The sequence below is a fragment of the Epinephelus moara genome, chromosome 10, assembly GCF_006386435.1.
Source record: "Epinephelus moara isolate mb chromosome 10, YSFRI_EMoa_1.0, whole genome shotgun sequence".
In the NCBI taxonomy this organism is placed as follows: domain Eukaryota; kingdom Metazoa; phylum Chordata; class Actinopteri; order Perciformes; family Serranidae; genus Epinephelus; species Epinephelus moara.
This window is the reverse complement of record NC_065515.1, coordinates 41,752,234-41,767,651: the sequence shown is the minus strand read 5'-3', so window position 1 is coordinate 41,767,651 and position 15,418 is coordinate 41,752,234. Positions and strand designations below refer to the sequence as shown.

The following is a 15,418-nucleotide window of genomic DNA, read 5'->3' as shown; positions in this document are numbered from 1 at the left end:
GAGCAGTGAGCAGCAGCAATGCCGCGCTCGGGAATCAGGAAGGAGGTTAGGTTTGAGCAAGAGAAGTTACTGTGGTTTGATTTACGAAAAGAAACATAGATAACAAATAATAATGACTGGAAGTTCACACAGTTCTGAACGCCAGGGGTACAGGCCTGTATTTTGTGACCGAGGCACTGCCACACCCTACGTCCTTACTGGATGAGTTGTTTTTTTCTTCATGTCATCAGTGCTCATAGCCTTCCCAAATATATAGGTTATACACAAATTACTGGCTCTGATCACGGAGCATATGTATGAATTTTGGTGCGCTACCTTTCGTAAGAGAGTGTACAAACAGTGTATAAGAACAGCTGGTTCAATTAAAGTGACCATCGCTTGCCAAGGTGATTCTTGTACTGTTAGTTTTAATGATGGCAGTGCCAGATTTGCTGACACCAAAAGCTGACTGGCCAGTTTGCTGGCTCATTGGTCTTAAGTTTTTTTATGTTTCATGTCCTGAGTCACTGCCAGCCAGGCAGCTTCTCTCATGTGAGGCAGTTTGTATTTTTAATGGCCAATATCACACAGTATCAGGTGTTGCTTCAACTTTGCTGGTCAAAGTTCACAAAAGTTGAACTCTACACAATGCAAATATTCAAATTTGCCCTGCTGCCGGAAGTGGATGTTTCATTTGCCCTTGCCTCGCACTAATGTTTGAGCAAAGTGAACTAGAGGTGCGTCTTCACCGTTGTTTAATTTGCTCATGTGTGACCGTACCCTGATATGGCAGTCGGTTATGGTGGCTCATGGTAGCTAGTGTTAGCAAACTTTAGATAGATAGTGCTGTGTGAACATTGTTTTTTTGTAACTTTACTTATGCTACATCTACCCTGCATTTCAACATGTCAAAGACAAATATTTCATCGGATTTATCACAAGTAAAGAAAGTCCTAAACACACTGTACCTCGACAGGAAACACCGTTGTCTTCTCCCTCTTGTGGTCACATTTTACTCAGTCTCAGTCAGGACACCTAAAATGATGTCTTCAAAATCACTGACTCTAGCTAATCTTGAAAACTGAGGGCACATTCAGTGTGCTGTTGTCTTGTAATTGCCACATTAGCTGCCGTTATAAGTTGAAATAAATGGTCACTTTAAATGAAAGAAAGTCTGGTTCTTGCCAATGTCAAGCACTCGATCTTTTGCCTTTCTTGTTACTTGTAACTACTGGTAAGGATGTACAGGTTGGTTGAGGTTGAACGTCACATTGCATTTTTTTCAGGCCCTTTCTTTTCCCTACATTAAGAGAAATAATACTGTGGTAGTTGAGAGTTCACTGCAGTATTTCCTGCTGAACAGATGGGAAGAGCCATGTTTTCCAGAATAACTGATGTCCTCCAATAGAGTGTTATTGGTCAAAATGAATTTTCAGAGGATTTTATTAGTATCGGCTTTCAGTGGGCAGTGCTAGTGCCATGCCGTTTAAATGTTGATTCATACAATTTCATTTGTACTGGTTTCAGTGGACAGTTTAGAGTTATGTGGTAGAGATGCAGTATCAGAAAATTTCATTAGTATTGGTTTCAGTAGAGAGTTGTGTCTGCTGCTTTAGAGGCCTTTCCACTCTGCCAGGAAACCAGTCTGGGAGAAATGCTGATCTACAGCCTGTATTTAGAGAAAGTTTGTAGAAGAATTCATGGGTCTGGCCTTTTGGATCCTGTAATGAGTAACTGTAGATGCATAGTCCTTGAACCTCAAAACTTGTTACGCATCCCAGCATTCTACATCTCTCTGAACCTACAGCTCAAACGCCCCCCACTCTGGCTCATTTTCTCACTCTGTTCATTTAATTAACCACAGCCTCATAGTTTTCTCTAAAACCCTAAACTCACATTGATCACTGGTGCTTTTTCCTACCGTCTGAGAACAAAAAGTACAAGTTTGCATCTGTGGTCATAACACCCAGACACCTACTGTACAAGCATGTAAAGGGTGAATGGTTGTGGACAATACTCCAAAGTGAGGACTTGTCAGTTGTCCTTGAAAATATGTTAAGATATGCATATGTGTAGGATTTGGCGATACAACAGCACATAGCTTGCAATGGTAGAAATGTGTTCACCAGTAGAAATTGGGCAACATTGTTTCTACTGCACAGACTATTTAGAAAATCAGGTCTAGATTCTCGTGTGATCTTGTGATTTTTGCATGATCTTGAGACTTGGTGAATCCAGCTCCCTGGCAAAGTAAAAAGATTTTATCAGACAAGGAGGAGGAGAGAAGCCGTAAAAACTGAAACCTGTAATACTTGAACTGATTGTTCTCAAGAACCTTAAAGAGGCAATAGATAGGATTCAGGGTTTTTTTAGCTTGGCGCCACCTAGCGTCAGCAGTGTTGCTCACACTGTCGCAAAGACCAAATTGACAGTGGGGATCAGAGATATCAATAAAATGTAGGCTGTAAAGCCACCAGTATACCTCTCTGTATATGCAGAATGAGAGGGTGTGTGGACACTATACTAAATAAATGAGTAACGAGACCGAGCAACAGTAAAGCAAATAGTAATGCAAATAATTATACCAGAATGCACAGTACCAGTACAAACAGCTCACAGTAAATTATACCAATATGTACAGTATCAGTTCAAACAACAGTAGACACAGTGGAATTATACCAATATGCACATGTAAACAGTCCCGATTCTAGAATAAACGGTACCATATGGAAACGATGCGGCCGGTTGGACCTCAAATTGAGTGGGAAACAAAGTTCAGTGTTCACTTATCTGGGCGTAACTTAGCTGGGCGATGTCCGTCGATAGCTGCCTGCGTGAGAAGAGAACAGAAGGAAGGGAGGGGGGTATCACTGTCCGAGGGCTGCCGTAGAATGGCAACAAGGATGTCAGCCGACCAACACTCGCTACCCGGTCCCTGGTTGTGGTGATTTGCGATGCTGGCCAGCTAGGAATGAAGTAGCAGCCAGTACAGTACAGTCCTCTCTCAGCTATAGCTAACATTTAGCTGTGTTACTTACTGATCCATTAGAAAGAAAGCTAGCTGGACACCGGTGTTAATGCCTCTTTGGTCACGGAGCTCCCTCCATCTCTTGAACGCCTGACTGGGGTTTACTCTTGTTTTTCCTCTTCTTTTATCACTCTTCTTTTTGCTCTTCTTTGCCTCCTCAGACAGAGGAGCTCATTTTCTTTTGCTAGGCTGTTTTTCACTTGTCTCCAAACTTTGTCCGTCTGCCATTGTGCTCGTGACTCAACTATCTCATGCCCCGGCCAGTTCCTCATAAGGACCAGTTCCAGTCCCTGATTGGCTGACTGACCAGTTTCGCAATACATGACGCGTTCCCTGCCACAAAGCAGATTTTCTTCCACAAAATTTCAGCACTGGTGGCAGAAGCTTATTGCAAAGATTGCACAGCCACTAAGTAACCTATGTAAACGCTGATAGTCTGATTTTACTGTGTATACTACCCTGTGCAACCCACATTATTTTCATCATGATATATTTAGGAAAAGATGCTATCTGTTGCCTCTTTAAAGCTTCCATTTAGAAATAATTCAAGTGTTATTGTTTTCAGGCTTTTGTTTTTAATTCAAGTGCTTCTGAGGCAGTTGTTTTTTGGCGTGTATGGACGTCCCAAATAAAAGAAGAAAATAACCAATTGTGATTTATTATGATATGGTTATTTTAAACCATTTCTTAATTGAATTTACAGAATAATTACTGTATCGTGATAAATACCGTTACTGTGATATAAAAGTACATTAACTGTGATATTCCCCACCCCTACATATGTGTACGGCTATTATAGAACTCTTTTTAAGAAATCATTTCAGGAGATGGTGAATGTCTACTGGAAAACCATTGTCAGCATGTTTGTAATTAAAATTAGGATGAAGATAAGATGTACATGTAGAACAATGAGAGTTAAAGCCTAAATGAGAAGAGGGAACAAATGTTTTGAATCTATGACCTCAAAGATTACATTACATTTCGCCTAAGACTTTGATTACACATGATCATATATACTTTTTAGATTTTTTTCCCTTTGATTTGGGGGTGCTACTCTCTTACCTAATGATCTACATACTGTACTTTCTTAGTTAATTTTTTCAGTCCGAGGACTTAGCTTTGATAACTGTTGCTAAAATCTGTTCGGAACTGGGGAAAAGGGCGTTTTAGTAAGCTGCTCCCTGGGCTTGGAATAGGTTGCAAACTTCCTAAATCTTTGAGCGCTGGTCTCATTGGATACATACAAACTGATATTGAATTACTTGAAAGCAGGCGCATCTGCTTGCAGAGGTTCTGAATGATTGAAGAATGTTTTTTGATGTCTGCAAGTTATTCTTTGTTTGTATTTTAAATTTTTATCCACCCTATTCCTAGCCCCCATGATATGTTGCATGAATTATGGGCGTGATTTCCAAAACTGTTTTGTCCAAAAGGTTACAGTACCTAATGTTACGCTAATCCTCTTTCATAGAGCGATTTATAAAGGAAACATGTGGAACACACCACCTGCTACACCTCAGACTGGATGATGTGCAGAAAGCAATGACTGTTTTCCTTTTTAACCAACTGTGTTAGCGATTAGCTTGCCTTGTTACAACTATATAACAGAGCCAGAGCTAGCTTACAGTGAACATCTACTCTTTCTAAGAGTATTTGTGATTTCTTATGACTCATAAATAGACTATAACACACTCAGCAAAGATTTAACATGAATCTGTATTAATTTTAGCGCCATGTAAAATGAACAGATGGGATGTTTCCTGGCTAATGCTCCACTTGTCTGCCTTAATGACACAGTTTGCACATTTTTATAAGTAATGATTTTTTGAACTGGAGTTCTGCTGAGTGAAGCATAGTGCTGAATTTAGCAGCAGACCTCATCACCAATCAGTGACACATTCTCAGCCTACATGACTAATGTTAAACACATAATTCAAAGTATGCAGCTCAGTTTATTTATAATGGCTAATTTTCTAATGTAGGTTGTGGATGCAGTTAGACAGGGAAACACAGGGATACCATGTACTGACAGTGAGTGACAGACCTGTTATTCTGGCTGTCATTCTGACAACTGATTGAATATTTTTCCATTCTCAAAACTGTTTAATTATTTGTTATTTAATTTAAAGCAAGTGAAAACATAGTGTTTGCATTACAGTAAGATGTGTAGGAACATACAGGACAAATAACATCCTGTATTGATGCAGTGAGGGACAGTGCATTTTTATTTTCAATATAGGATGATCCAGTATTAATGCTTTACAGTACAGGTGACAAGCTATTCCTCTCTGTACGAGGTAATGGAAACTGTACTGCTGGTTAAACAGGAACTGTCTCTTTTTGCTCTGACTGCATGTTTAACACTGTTGTTGGAAACAAAAATTGAGTTTTGTCTGGTTGTTAGTAACTCTATAGACGGGGATAGCGCAACAGGTACCTGAGCTCCACAGGGACATTTTAGACAATGTTAATTAATGCTACAGTAGTTAAATAGTTGTGAAAAAATAAAGCAGTATTTGATAAATCAAGGCAAATTGCTGTTGAAATGAGTCCCTGTTGGCTGTTGGCCACTGGGACTAACCATAGACAGGCAAGGCGACTTACTAGCTTACTGCTACTTTCACTGCCTCACCTGAAGTTGCACCCATAATCATTTCTATAGGAATAAGGAGTACGGTAAGTTGGATACGTTTATTTCATTGTCTGCAACCTTGTTATTTGTGCTGCTGCCTGTCTTGGCCAGGACAATCTTAAAAAATAGATTTTCAATTTCTGTCTCTGTCTTTTAATCCTGGTCAAATAAAGGTGAAATAAAAAAAAAAGAATCGTCATCTAAGCTTTGCTATTGGAGAAAATCGGAAATCAGAAATGCTTCTGGCTAGCTAACTCCAAAGATTTCTGCTTCTGTATGGAATTGTTTCAGTCAATAGTACCTGCATTGAGTCTGAGTCAAATGCATCAATAATGGATGGGTTCTTCAGGTCCAAAAGGCATTTTGCCCAATTTCTTCCTTGTGGGTGTTTACTTGTTCAGCAGCACTTTTAACTCCATGTTTGCCTTTGGATTCATGCAATTAGTACCCAAATACTACTGATATTTCTCATATGTAAATTATGTAAATTCATACAAATCTGTAGAAACTGTTTTCTCAAAACTCAATTTACCCATCAGTTGAGACTCAGTCTGAGATGAATATTTTTAAGGTTAATACACAGTGTTCATGCCATACATGATAGTGTTTTTTTCTCTGTTTTGTTTTGTATCTTAAGTAAAAAATTATGTTGTTATGTTCATTTTCATACAGGCATTTCTTTTGACTGATGATGATGCATTTAGTGGAGATGGCAGTTTACCATCTTTTCAGTTCAGTATATGACCCATCCTAACCTTCTAGAATTCTGTGCGCGTGTTTGTGTGTGTCCACCTGTGCATGTTTGTGTCCGTGTGTGATCACAAAGAAAGACAAAACTGCTTGTGGTATTTTCTTGCTGATGTTAGATGTTACCTCTTCTTGGGACACATCACCCTCACAATGTTGAATGAATGGTCCTAAGAGGTACGTGTTTGTAAATGTCATTCACGTGATTTATTATTTATTTGGTAGTGTGTGTATGTGTGTTTGCGTATATGCCTGAGTGAATAGGAAAGGTCATATCTCCTGCTGTGACAGAGTAAGCCTTTTGTTGTCTATCTCTTTCCTTGTCAAGCTGTGCTTATATTAAAGTTCTCTCTGCAACTAAAGGAAATATTAAATATCACCTCTCTTTGCCTGCATGATTGCACACAAGCATTGCATTTTAATCTGACAATGTGTGTGTGTGTGTGTGTGTGTGTGTGTGTGTGTGTGTGTGCGCGATTAAAACTATGCAGAGAGTTTACCCTATTACTACAAGGGTAACCTAGAGTTCTGCACAGACATTTACAGTGTGAAATATGACAGATACAGAATGCACAACATGCAACTTTCTAATGAAATTAAAGATGAAGTAGAGTAAAATTTGGAATCAATGTAGCTGTGGAGAGCATGAAAAAAATAGAGCCTTATTCACATCCCTCTGGCCACCCCCTTGATGTAATGAAACCGCTCTCCCCTGTTGATATCTCTCCACCCAGCCCTGTGGCCATACTCAAAAACATCCTGAGAATACTCTCAGAGAGTTCTTAACTTAGCTGAAAAATTCCTAACAGGGGTTCCCAGTTTAGAAGTGATTAAGGAGAGGACTCTAAGCAAGGAAAGGGCAAGAAGTGAGGAAGTATGACTGAGCCTTGTGCTAATTGTTATGCACAGTGCTGTTATTGGTTGATCATGGGTATGTGACTATGCCTTCACAAGACTGCTGACGAAGCAGATATGTGCTCTGTGTGACCCTACCAACGCTGTGAACTGCAACTACAGCCCATAGTCAATTAGCAGGAAGTCCATTATATCCATTATTGCTGTTGGCTTATGGTGCATGCTTCTGGTGGGAGTGAAATTAATCAAGACTGCAAAATACCGTAAGCAGTTTACTTTATTGAAAGAGAATTGTAAAGTAATCCATAATGAGATTAAGATCAGCCACAACACCATTCCTGCACAGTCTGATCTACTGGCACTTTATTAACTGCCTGATTGTAGATATTATAGCTACATTGTCGGTCTGCATGACCACTCATGTTCCTTACCCTGTTGGACTCCGTTCTAGCAAAGTCACCATGACCCCAATTCAAATGTTATCGTCACCAATAGGACTCATGGTTAAAACTACTACAACACTGACGCCGGGTTCACACTAGACACTGAAGCACCGCAAAGCACACTGATGTTTCTGTAGAGTGCTGGCCACTTCCTTTTGGTGCCCCATGTAGCCTAGTTGGGCTGTACACACAGGGCCCACTGTGGCTCCAAGTTCTGCGGATGGCTAGAGATCTGCAGAAACAGTTTCATTGTCTAGTCAATTTTTTCTGTGAGAAATTATGTAAATTATTCCTGTCTTCATTCCCAGTCTTGGTCGCAGAGCTGATCTATTTGGCTATATCATCAGCCTGCACACCTGACTCCAGTCCACATGCAGATCACAGAACATGGATTTTATCAGTTATTTTTAATTTGTTCTGGGATCATGCTTCTCTTTTCCAAAGAGATGGGATTTATCCCAACATTCACGGTAGCCAAATGCTGTTGGCTAACTTTCAACATGCAGTCCAGTCCTCTCTACATGCATGTTTACACACCTCACTGCCACTCCAAAGCCTCCATCTTATGCTCCTGTCATATTTCAGGACATCGTCACCTGAACTAGCCCCTTCTACTGTCCTCCCTCGGCATTAACACTTTGTCCATCTCCTCATTTAAACTGGTTATTCAGGTCCTGGCTCACTGATTCCTGTCACCACAAACAAAGACTTGTGTCCCTGTTCATAAATCTACAGTAAATGGTAGCAACCTGAATAAGATTACCTACAATGATTAACAGTCATTGTAGTTAACTGTGATATTGATGGTATGAATCAATGCAAAGTTGGTGCATAATAAGACTTTTATCCAAAGGGACTTCTTTGCATCTCGTAATCTGGACTTTTTGTTCATTACTGAGACCTGGCTGAATGCCTTAAGAGAACTTTGTCCCATGGACTGTGTGTTTAATTGTGCACCTGGGATGTCCAGTCAAGGAGTAGGGCCTAGCTTCTGCTTTTACCAAACAGTGTGTCTGCCTCTCTGTGGACATTGGTGACTCCAACACTTTTGAGGCGCATATAGACAGGATTTCAGCTAATCCTCTTTTACTTTGTGTTAAATATTGTCGAACCAGTGGGCTGTCGAACCAATGACATGGACCCTATAAAACAGCCATTTGTACATCACCAAGGATAAAAAATGGTACAAGCTCTTAAAAAAGAGTGCAGAAAGGTTGAGCTTAGGTGGAAAAACATTAACTTGGAGTTTCATTTTTATCTACATGAAGTAACTACCTCCATCTTTTAATAAGAAGCTGAAAGAGGCATTTACGGCTTGTTTTTATAAACTGATTGATTATATGAAGAAAATCTTAGTGCTTTGTTTGGCACAATCGATAAATTGGTGAACCCAGACCCTCTTCCTGTACCGGCCTTTTTCTAATGATGACTGAAATGTTTTTGGGGATAAGGTCACTGACATAAGGTCTAAAATATTGCCTTCCTGTGCCCCTCAAATTACATTGTCTCCCACATGCACCTTTCTTCTAGTTCTCTCAACATTTTTCAAACCTCTTTTTAATGATTTTTGTCAGTTCTTTGGGACCATACATACTCTCCATTGTAAATTGTCTCTTGGCTCTGTGTGCCTGGTTACTTTAAAAATGTCATTATTCAGACACTCCTCAAAAAGCCAAGCCTTGACCTCCAGTAACTATAGACCTACATATTTTATTTCCAAGGTCTTGGAAAATTTTTTTATTTTATTTTATTATTGTTTATTTTTGCAGGGACAGCACAAAATTAAAAGTAATTGCACCAGAGTTAGCTGGCAGCTAATTTATATCTGTTTTCCCTGGGCAAATGTAAACAACATGTACAGATCCTGGACAGCAATGTAATCACTGATAAATTCCAGACTGAATCTACTCTGCTCTGGGTTTCAAATTTTTATCAGTAATTAAAAACAACCACTTTTTGGGGGGCTGAAAACCAATGTGTATGGGTATTTAGTAATGTTGTTAATGGGTTCAGGTCCAGATTTTGACATTTCAGTGCCAAGTATATAAATTACACAAACTGTACATATTGCGTGATAAATATGCATAGCCACTGCCCTCTACTGGTTGAAACCTGGTTATTGGAATAGAATTGTGCTATTGACTGCTCTGGTGGCACAGGACATATACTGTATGGTGGCAGTTCTCAACACCAATCAACCCCTTTGACTGTGCATGTCTTAGCCCCCCACTCCCAGCCCCGTCCATGTTGACATTTTTTTGTTTCAGGCCCTAGGATTTTTTTTTAATTTTCCAGGGAAGAGGTGCTCCAGACAAAACTTTAGTTACTTTAGTTAGATTTAGTTACTCTTAAATGTGTGCAGATGCTGCAGAATGTTCTATTGTGTTGTTGCTTGATCTATGTGGTGCATTCTGCACTGTTGATTACTCTATTCTCCTTACTGGGCTTCAGCAATGGATGGAAATAACAGGGACTGTCCTTGAACGGTTTACCACCTATTGGTCAGACAGGAACTTTTCTATGACCATTGATTATGATGTCTCCTCATCTGCTCAGCTGACTTGTGATGTACCCTAGGGTTCAGTTGGTGCTATTATTTTCTCTCTGTACATGCTCCCCCTGGATTTCTTAATTGGTCAATCACTCTTATGCAGACGATACACAGCTATATTTTCCTTTCAAATCAAAGGAAGAACTCTCTACCTTGCAAGACTGCCTAAAAGCTATCAAGAGCCCCTTTTCCACCAACATTTCCAGCTTTTATTACCACATATTTGTTTACCTGGGTAAAAGAATTCCTGGTAATCTGTGTGGTTTGCATTTCCACCACACCTCAAAGTTCCGGATAATTTATTCAAATTAGCGTGATGACGTAGATGATTCGGCGTGTGCCCTGTATTTGGCTATGACGTAGATGATTCGGCGTGTGCCCTGTATTTGGCTCCGCCTGCTTGGCTGGTTACGTGCTGGTAAAGAGTTGGGGCCGTTTGTCTCAGCCAGCAGCTAAGTTTAGAAGTATTTTAAAGGCTCTCTAAGTCTTCCTAAGCTTGAAAAGTTTTTGTCACATACAGCGATCCGCTAGCTACATGTCCTCTGAATATGCTGTGAAAAAGTCCAGTCTCTGTAGGCAGCCCAGGCTCCGCAAATGGCAACAAAAACATTGTGGTCCAGGCTGCACCAACCAGCCAGCGCGAGACCAGCGAAAGCAAGCACACACACATGAACACGGTGCCCATGTCTCACGGTCTTGCGCAAGCACGCACACGTGGATGTGGTGCCCAGAGAGCTACAGGCTACAATGAGGCTAAAAGGCGAGCTAGCTCCGTTGTGTTTGATAACATTGTTGAACGTAAAGAGAAGTGAAGTGTTTTTTGTTGCCATTTGCAGAGCCTGGGCTGCCTACAGAGACCGGACTTTTTCACATTCAGAGGACATGTAGCTAGCTGTCATTTGAGCTTATTAGTAACAATTCGTTATCAGCTGAACTAGTGTGCTGTCCTTGTAGTGTCGGTGGATGAGAGACTGTGGACGGAGCATACTGAATATTACTGTCTACATGTTCATGCTGTTGAACACCCGCTAAGGTTTAATGTTACTTACACTTATGAGTCTAGCTGTGGTCAACTCGAGTCATTTCTGAGTTATCTTCACTTTGTTTCCACCGCGGCCGCTGGCACAAAAGAACCGATACTATTAACGCTTATTAATACTACGGTCTTTAATAATTTAGCTCCAGGGCTAATTTAGTACCGGGTTTTGGTACCCATCCTTAATCAAAACACAAACAAAGTGAAGCCTGTAGAGATGAAAAAAAAGTTTTCAGCGGCTACCCGTACCAGAAAGTGTCGTTATTAACATCCAGTCCATAGCCAATCTAAACCTGATATGTTTGCATCATACATCACCTTGTAACTCTGGTTTCGAAAAGTGCTTTAAAAATAAAGTTTACTTACTTCCTGTCAACTGCTGAGGGAAATATCTGTCTCTTTAGATACTAAATGCTCCACTATGTTCACCAGCTATTCTCTATAACTGTATCTGCTTGGTGTTTGGGGCTTCGCAGCTTTTTCACCAAAAAAAGCTTCCTGCGGCTGAAAATGGGGATTTGAGAGCAAAGTGTGCAATCACTTAGATGTGATTTCACACTGTGGTACAAACAAATCATCTCCACCAAGGGTTATTCACTTCATATGAGTGTGTGAAAGCTAATGCATTTATCAGATGATTACAGAAACACTTTCAAGTACAATGGCAAGAGGAAAATCGCAGCCTGAACTGCAGACCCTTTGGCATGATCCATGTTCAATCTTTAAAAGCCTTTTTAAAGCTTTCATCTCCTTCATTTGAAACATTACTGCGGTGGATTTTAGAGTTCCATGTTTGATTTGTACATGGGCAGCATAAATAATACTAATACTGTCCAAGGGTTTGCATATCATCACTTTTTAAGTCCGCGTTTGGCCAAAGAAAAGGTATCATCTTCATCTTGTTATATTCAGTGCTCATTTAGTTGTCTCTTTGTCAGTATGCATCATCCCAGCCTCTTTATTGAGCCGTTGGCCATGATATGACCACTCAGACCAGGCACTGCACACACTGCCAAAGGCAACTAATAGGCCCTGCAGTAAGGGCACTCTGCCTGCTGTGTGTGTGCCTCATTTTGCTCCAAATGTGAGAGAAACTGTTCATATCTAAATTACCCATTGCCTCAGGGTTGACTGAGATTTTGACGTTCAGCCATCTCTCTCTTTCTCTCGCTCTGTCCATCAGCCTTGCCATTACTTAATTTTTCTCCTTCTCTCTCAGAGCCCCTCTGTTCTTGTTTTTTTCTCTTGCTGTGAGCAACAATGTTTCCCATCCAGCTGTCAAGCAAATTTTGCAGAAATGTTGGGAATTTCACAAAAAACATACCCATTTCCACCAAGTGGAACCAAGTGAATAAATCATCTTTTTAAATGTCAAATTAAAATCATGCACCAAAAAGGAAAACAGGGAAATCAGATGTTACATTTCATGTATATTAGTTTTCAGCAAGTGTTAATTGTGCTTTAAAGGATAATTCCAGTTTATTACAACATGGATCCTATAGGAAGGTATGACCATTGGTTCTTTCACTTGCGGTAATGTACATGCCAAGTTTTTCTGTGCAGTGAGGGATTATTGGTGATATTTCAGGTGTTCTCACTTTTAGTTTTTCCTCAAAATAAAATAGTTAAAATGATTTTTGTCATGACTGCTGGAAGCAAATGCAGCTGTTGAGAAAAAATCAGAACTCAGAGGAGTGGAAGAAGGAATAGTTGCTCTAATGATACACTGAGGAAATTACAGTCAAAGTGGAAAATCTCAGAGAGAAGTAAAATTTTGAAACAGCGCAAGCTTTCTCTGATCTGAGTTAGGAAGCAAAAGGATTTAAACAAGAGTTAGGTGATACACGAGACAATGCTCCCCAAGATAATTAACTATCTGCTGATGAATCAGACAAATAAAATCTAATAAGGTGGTTTATTTAATTTGGATAAACCGCTGGTTTGTTTTAAATCTGTCTGATTATTTAATTTCTTTGTGTTTTTTACCCCATCAGACTTATTTTAGTGACACTGCTGTGTTCCCAGATCTCATTATTCTAGTTAGTAGAATTGTATCATAATACTGTAGAAATGATCGCCCAAACTATATTAAAAAGACACAAATTAAAATGAAACAGATTTATGTTTTGATATTAGTTTCTGATTGCTATAGATGGAACCAAAGTGATGACCTTGGATATTATGACATTGAAACAGTTGTGCCAAACCCAACATAACTTATATTTTCTGTTGCTTTTGAACAGTTTTAGTGAGCTCATCAATGTTGCAATCTTGAGGAAACTTTTTATTTTGAGGATTTTTACCATTTTTCTTCCGCTTTTCGAAAGCAATACATCACATGCTTGGATTGAGACTTGTTGTTCCTCCCTTTCTGTCTGTCTCTCTCGGTGGCAGTGATACTTTGTATCCCTGCCCTCACAAAGGCATAATCAATTCAAGAGTTTGTCTTGGGTCATTATTACCTGCTGGAGGACCATCTGTTCAGTGAGGCTGGCCGAGAACTCTGCCAGATAGACACACACACACACACACACACACAAAAACACACTCATACACTGGCACACACACACACACACACACACACACACACACACAGCCTTATGATTTGCCAGGTAGATTTGGACCACAATAACATGTGAGACATAGAATACATAGTTGCATCGTACAGTATGCACGTGCATGTGTTTGTCTCTGCTAATGTGACACATGTGTGCAACAGTGTGATGAGGTTGCTAGTGGGCGTGCATCGTGTCCATGTGTGTGTCAGGTACAGATGGTGAAGGCCATCAGGCATCTCACCCAGCCAAGTGGTTCAGCTACTGGTTAGGAGTTGCACGGTTAAATATAATTATACCCACAACCTTAACATCAGCCTGACTGCCTTGCTGCTTATATACTGTGAAGAAAAATTCAATAAAATTAGAGGTGACACAGGCACCAGCAGGAGAGTGTGGAAAGAGAGTCTGTGAAAAAGAAAAATGTGTGTTTATTGTGACTTTTTTTTGCCTTTGTAGGCTTACATGTTGCCTTCCTCAGTTATGTGTTTGAGTGCCGATAGCCTGGTTCCAGGCCTCAGAATTTTTCACCGGTTCAATTAAGTCTGTTGTGCCAATTAAACAGCTGTTTCACCAGTGGGAAAAACAATCGAGGCAGTTGAGGCTTTGGAGGCGGGATTAAGAATAAGGATGTCTATTTTTTGTGCCAGAGCCAGAAAAAAAGCGACAAATGAATTTCAGGCATGGATGATACTGATGCAGTTGTGCAGGACTTACAGGAATAACAACTGCTAAATCAATTTCTTGGATGAGTGTGGTAACCTTGAAGTTAACTGAACCTAGCAACGGTTGACACAGCTTCTGTATTGACTAATAATGACACTGGTCAGCAGAATATATTGCTACTGTTTGTATGGGGCAAAAAAAATAAATAAAAATAATGCCCTCCTTAACAGAACCTGCCTAATGCAGAGGCAGACATCATGATTTTTGAGCAGATTGTAAAAATGATTTTGTTGTTACAACCGATTGGACTGTTCGACAGAATCTGTTTCAGTCTGGGTCAGTTACTGTCGACAGTCAGGAGGTAAATTATGTGTGGTGCTGAAGCCATCCAAAAAAACCAACCAGTACTTTTACAAGTCAACGTCCATTAAACTAATAAATCTGAAATGACAAACCGATTAGCTAAAAGCCACCTAAAATGGGTTTTTAGGTTATTTTATAAACAAATGATCTAACAAATGCTCATGATAGCCTGTTTGTTGTAGCTGTTACAGTAACGTTTATAGAATAATTAACTTAATTAAAAGTATTTCTAAATTTGACCGTAAACACTGCATTTGCAGAAATTCTCCAACATACTTAGGCTGAGTGATTCATCATACACTGAACAAAAATATAAACGCAACACTTGTTTTTGCTCCCATTTTTCATGAGCTGAACTCAAAGATCTAAAACATTTTCTATACACATAAAAAATCATTTCCTCACAAATATTGTTCACAAATCTGTCTAAATCTGTGTTAGTGAGCACTTCTGCTTTGCCGAGATAATCCATCCCACCTCACAGGTGTGGCATATCAAGATGCTGATTAGACAGCATGATTATTGCACAGGTGTGCCTTAGGCTGGCCACAATAAAAGGCCAC

General features: G+C 39.9%; 1 protein-coding gene across 1 annotated transcript in view; it reads left to right on the top strand.

Annotated features, from left to right (window-relative positions):
- The window catches only part of LOC126396257 (inactive N-acetylated-alpha-linked acidic dipeptidase-like protein 2), a 770,727-nt gene that overhangs the window by 207,269 nt on the left and 548,040 nt on the right, over positions 1 to 15,418 (top strand). The window lies entirely within an intron of this gene.